This window comes from Apodemus sylvaticus, chromosome 21, assembly GCF_947179515.1.
Source record: "Apodemus sylvaticus chromosome 21, mApoSyl1.1, whole genome shotgun sequence".
NCBI classification, from domain to species: Eukaryota; Metazoa; Chordata; class Mammalia; order Rodentia; family Muridae; genus Apodemus; species Apodemus sylvaticus.
In genome coordinates this window covers 46,623,045-46,629,104 of record NC_067492.1, presented here as the reverse complement: position 1 = coordinate 46,629,104, position 6,060 = coordinate 46,623,045, and positions in this window count along the sequence as shown.

Below are 6,060 nucleotides of genomic sequence, written 5' to 3'. Positions count from 1 at the left end.
GCCCCGCCCCCGCCGCCCTAATTCTCCTTTTCCATTGGCTGTCTTTGAAGACCCGCCTCCAAGAGACCTCTGTTCATTCGACAACCTAGACGTCCGTCTTTTCTGTGCCATCCAATACGAGGTCGCAAGGAGAGTCGCTGTCCATCACGGGGCGGTGTGAGCCAATCAAAGCGAGGGGACCCCACGGTTCGGCCTTGTGAGGAGTTTCGGGGCGGTCTCACGTTCATTCACAACATTCCTTCCCCGCCCCTTTGGGCCGGCCCAGGAGCCTGGCGGCTGGGGCTGCGCCTACACACGGCTTTGTTTACGGAGGGTCGCTTCCGGCCGCCTCCGGGCCGGGGTTGACTCTCTCTGGGCTCTATGACCCTAGAAACTCACGCACGCTCTCTGCGCGACTGGTACAGTCTGGATGCTTTAAGAGCCGACTGGGGCCAGCACAGTCCTTGCTAGCAATGCGCTTGTGGGCTGTTAACTTAAGAGTTCCCCTTGAGCTGCGAGCTAAGACACCCCAATCCTGTCTACGTGTGTGGAATGAATACGAAACTGCCCATTTCGACCCCTGAGTGGCAGTTTCATTAGGCTGGACTTAATGCATGTTAAATCCCCCACTTCGAGTCGTTCCCCCCTCCCCCCCCCCACTCAGCTTACATTTTCCACAGTGCGGAAGCCACTCACCGTCTTCGTCATCTTTCCCCACCCCACTCCCATGACCTAAGAGAACCCTGCGTTTTCCTACCCTCGCGGCCTCTCCAGCATCATTTATTCATCTCGTCCAGGATTAAGACGCCCCACCCCGCACTACCTCTGAAGCTCCCCCACCCCTTCTCTCATTATGTAACCCGGGCTACTCTGATTGGAAATCCTCTTGCCTCATCCACCAGAACTCCTGAGATACCAGGGTAAGGAGGTTGTTAAATGTCTCTCTGAACTCTGGGCTCCAAGGATCAAGTGTATGTCTGGGCAGACAAGTCAGCCGTGGAGCTGCGCCCAGCATACAGCAGATGTTCAAACCCAAACCTGCTGACCTAGCTGTGATTCCATTTAGAGTCCAGGATCCTCAAAGCAGGAGAAACCCGACTTGGTCCCCAGAATCCTGCCCAGGCCTCCCAACTCTTCTCTCTGGCACTGGCCCAGCTGGTTGGCTGCTTTTGGACAGGCTCCTCCCACGGTGGCAACGAAAGTCGCTCATAAGTAGTAGCCCGTGAAACAGGGCTGCTCAAGTGGGGCTATGCTGTAAGGGGAAGAACACAATGGAGGAACCGGAGAGAGGCTCAGAAGTGAAGAGCACTGGTCAATGGATCCCAGAAGACGAGCTTGATTTCTGGAACCCACATAGCACACGATCGATCGCTATGACTCCAGCTCCAGGGGATTTTTACATCCTAGGCCGGACCCTGTCTCAATAACAGGAGTAATGTCCTAGTTTTCTTTGTTTCTTTATTTCGCTTTTTTGTTTGTTGTATTTTGAGACAGGGCCTCACTATGTAGCTCTGGCTGTCCTGGAGCTCACTCTGTAGACCAGGCTGGCCTCGAACTCAGAAATCCACCTGCCTCTGCCTCTGCCTCCTGAGCGCTGGGATTAAAGGCGTGTGCCACTTCGCTTGTCCTGTCTTTCTATAGCTTTGTTAAAGACCATAACCCAAAGCAACTTGGGGTGGAGAGGGCTTATTTGGCTTACATGTCCGGATCACAGTCCATCACTGAAGGAAACCAGGGTAGAAACTGGAGGCAGGAACTGAAGCAGAAACCACAGAAGGTGCTGCCCCCTGCTTGCCTCCTCTCCTTTCCCCTCCCTTTCCCCTCCCCTCCCCTCTCTTTTCTTTGGTTTTTGAGACAGGGTTTCTCTGTGTAGCCCTGGCTGTCCTGGAACTCACTCTGTAGACCAGGCTGGCATCGAACTCAGAAATCCGCCTGCCTCTGCCTCCCAAGTGCTAGGGTTAAAGGCGTCACCGCTTGGCTTCTTTGTTTGTTTGTTTGTTTCTTTTTTTAAAGATTTATTTATATTTTGTATATGAGTACACTGTAGCTGTCTTCAGACACATCAAAAGAGGGCATCTGATCCCATTACATATGATTGTGAGTCACCATGTGGTTGCTGGGAATTGAACTCGGAACCTCTGGAAGAGCAGTCTTAAGCTCTTAAGCATGAGCCATCTCTCCAGCTTGTTTTGTTACACAGCCCAGGACCCTGAGGTGGCTCCACCCACAGTGGGCTAGGTCTTCCTACATCAATCATTAACCAAGAAATGCCCCCAAGACTTGTTTAGAGGCAAGTCTGTTGGAGGTATTTTCTCAGTTGATGTTCCTGTTTCCCAGATGACTGTAGCTTGTGTCAAGTTGACAAAAATAAAATAGAAAAAAAAAAAACAACTAACCTTCACAAAAAAATGAAATCTTTAACATGGTCCTAGCTGTCCTGGAGAAACTCACAGAGATCTACCCTGCCTCTGCCTCTCAAATGCTGGGAACACACCTTTGCTGGGGTGTGGTCTGTGATAGAGTGCTGTCTTTGCCTGCTAGGCTAGGGGCTCCCTCCTCCATAACAGAAGGAGAAGAAGGGAGGAGGGATAAGTGGGGGAGGGGAAGGAAAGAATGAACCCCCCCCCCCCCCGCAGGGCCATGGTAGCACAAGCCTTTTAATATCAGCACTTGGGAGGCAGAGTCGGGTGGATCTCTGTGAGTTCAAGGCCAGGCTGGTCCACAGGACTGCCTAGGCTACAAAGAGAGGGGGAAAAAGAGAACAAAATCCCCACAGACTAGCCACAAGGACAGTGACAACTACCTTCCATTTCTCAGATGGGAAAACTGAGGCTTAGGGAGAAGAGCTTCTTGCCAAGGTCACCCAGCAGGAAGAAGTAGCAGGAAGGCCTGCAAGTCTCAGTGTGCAGGGCTGGGGTGTGCAGTCGGGGCCTCCCTGTTGGACATGCTGGGGTAGACAGACTCGTGGGAAGGGTAGCCAGGGCGAGGGGAGGCTGGGGGACTTAGGTCTCCCTCCTGAGTGGCCTCAGGGGCCGGCTACAGAGTCGATCATGCTCCCAGGGAGAGTCAAGTGCTCTGCCCATGAACAACATCAAAACAGCTTTAGACAATAAGAAGGATCGCTTTTAGGGCTTATTTCACTTATTGACACAGGGTGGACCAGGCAGGCCTTGAACCCACTGTGTTGTTGGGAATGACCCTGAATTTTTGAGGTTCCCTTCACGCCTGCAGTGCTGTGTTCACGGGCCTGTGCCGCCACAGTTAATTCAGTGCTCAGGGTCCATCCTGGGTGTTCCCCTGAGCACTGTGCCACCTAAGCTCCACTTTATTCTTTGATATCAGGTCTTACTGGCCTGGAATTTGTTATATAGTCCAGGCTAGCCCTGAACTCCTGATGTTCCTGCCCCAGCTTCCCAAGGACTGAAGAGACAGATGTATTCCTCAATGTCTGGATGTGTACTTTCGTTATTCTGTCAGAGTCGATATCAGTATTGATAACATCCCATCTCACAGGTGAGGCAGCTGGGGGACAGAAAGGCTGAGTGTTGACCTTACTGGGGTCACAGTAGACAGGGGTCTGAATATGGGTTCAGAAAACAGGACAGATGTGGTTAAGTGAGGTCCAGCGAGGCCAGGAAGCTACCCATGGCCACACAGAGATCCTAGTAAAATATGGGAGGGGGGGTCAGAATAGAGCCAGGAAAGTTGAGGGTGTCCCCCGAAGTCTCAAGATTTATCCCCCCCCCTTAGGAAAGGTGGTGGCAGCGGTGTTTGAGGCACAGGCAGCCCCCCAGTCCTGCTGGAGCGGAGGCTCTGGCTGCAGGAAGTCCTAGCCATGTCTCCTCAGCCTGTGCCATGAGCTCACTGTCTAGGCATCTGGAGCTCCTGACCCCAAACCCAAGTGCTCTCGACCCACAGGCTGAGCAGGGCGGCCTGGGGGTTCCGGTGTTCTGCCAGCAGCAGCCAGCTGATGTGACTTGCTTGTGGTGGCGCCACAGCTCGGCAGTCCTGCTGGCTTCCTCAGCTTTGTGAAACCTTTTGGAAACACAAGCTCGTAGGTAGTGTTGCCAGGAGAAGTTGCATTCCAGACAGGGAAAAAGTTGTGTCTGAAATCACATGTGATGGTTCCCTGGCCCTGGAGAAGGGTTCTTGAATGGCTAAAAAGCCCTGGTACTCCAGGTCCCTGCTTTGTCCTGCTAGGGTGGGATTCTGGGTCTCCATTTTAAATAGATGGGGCCACGGTGGCTCAGAGAGGTTAAATGGCTAGCTGATGGTGTCACACACACACACACACACACACACACACACACACACACACACCGCGCGCGCGCAGCCAAGAGGTGCCCGGGCCTGTCTGTCATCACAGCATGGCTAAGGTAGAGGCATGTCAAGTTTGAAACCAGCCTGAGCTACACACAACTGTCTAGAACACAGAACAAAACACCTTCATGCAGAATTTAAGGTTCGGGAAACACTGGCGTCATGGAGATGGAGAAAGATGAGAAAAGTAACCAGGGGGTCCTAAGGGACAGGTGTGCCACCGTTCCAGATCCCGGGCCACTGGGCCTTTTGAAGAGGCCCAGTGAGCTGGCATCAGAGCCACAGGGCAGCTATCCCTAGGTCTCCTGGCTTGCTTCCAGCTAGTTGGGGGCCACCCAGTGGCCCAGAGCCAGGTTCCACAGGCCTCCTGCTTTTCCCTGTTCCATAAAGATGCGTGAGAAGAGGGTACTCCAGGGGCTGGGGAGAGGGCTCAGAGCTTAAGGTTACTCTTTCAGAGGTCAGAGGTTAGATCCCCAGCACCCAGGGGATCCAGATCCTTCTTCTGGCACTAGGGACACATGTGATGAACAGACACAGGCAGGCAAAACACTCTCACACACAAATAGAAGCGTACACTCAAGAAATGGGGAAGATGAGCGCTCCTGATGGGCTGCGGGTCCCTGGCGCTGGGCTCCCCTGCCAGCACTCACAGCACAGGGCTGCTCAAAGGCAGCGGCGGCGGCCGGCGGCGGGGGCAGAGCAGCTCCCTAAACACTAGACGTTCTCTGCAGGAGACGCTCTCCCTTCTTTTCCCCTTGTACGTGCACCAGGTCCCGGGCTGCCCTCTGCGTACAGGCCAAGGAGGAAGGGGCCTGGACAAAGTACATTTTTTGGCCTCCCCAATAAACCACACAAGAATGCAGGGGAGACAGGCAGGGCTGAGGGCTAGCTCCTGGCACAGCTTGCTTAGGGAAGCCTGAGGGTTCATCCTCAGTACCAGACCAGACACAAACAAGGTCTGGTGGTGGGCCCAGCACTTTAATCTTTTACATTTCAGTACCGAGGAGTTAAGAGATCAGCCTGGAGAGACAGCTCACAGTGAGCTCCGAGCCAGCCAGGGGAACCTTGTGAGATCCTACCCTGCCTCAAATAAAATAAAGAAGCCTCTCAAACCCCACAAAGTGGTGAGCACTTGCTAGGGGCAGGCAAGCTCTCTCCCACTGGTACCCCGGCTCCTGGCCTTTGGACAGTCATAACTCTACAGCCTAGCAAGCCTTACACGCCTCAGCCTTCCAAGTGCAGAGCTTGCAGGGGCTCATTACCATTTATGGCTACATTTGGGGGAGGGGAGTTAAAAACATTATGTCCAAAGAGTCAGCATTGTCTCATATTTGGCTGTGCAGATGGTCCTGAATTACCCATTCCACAGAGGTCTCTGAGTTAAACTTAATGAAGTCTAGGCTCTCTCTGTCATGGGCATGCTGCAGGCACCTGGCCTCTCAGTCGTCTAAGGTGAGAGAGAGCGAGGTGGGCTGCAGTCTTTACCGGGACTCCAGAGGAGCTGGTGACATCAGACGCAGGAGCATGCCTACCATAAAGTGGACTTTCACCACTGTCAGCACATTGTAGCAGAATGTTCACCTCTATTTAGTTCCAGAACTTTTGGTCAGGCCAGAAGGGAACCCCGTTCACTGTCCACCATTTCCCTGTCCAGAGTCCCAGGCAGCCACTCACCTGTCCTGTCTTCTCACAGGACTGACCTACTTACTGTTCTGCACCTGTTTGTTCCAGGGCAACTTCCCAGAGTCCTTTGCTTCCGAG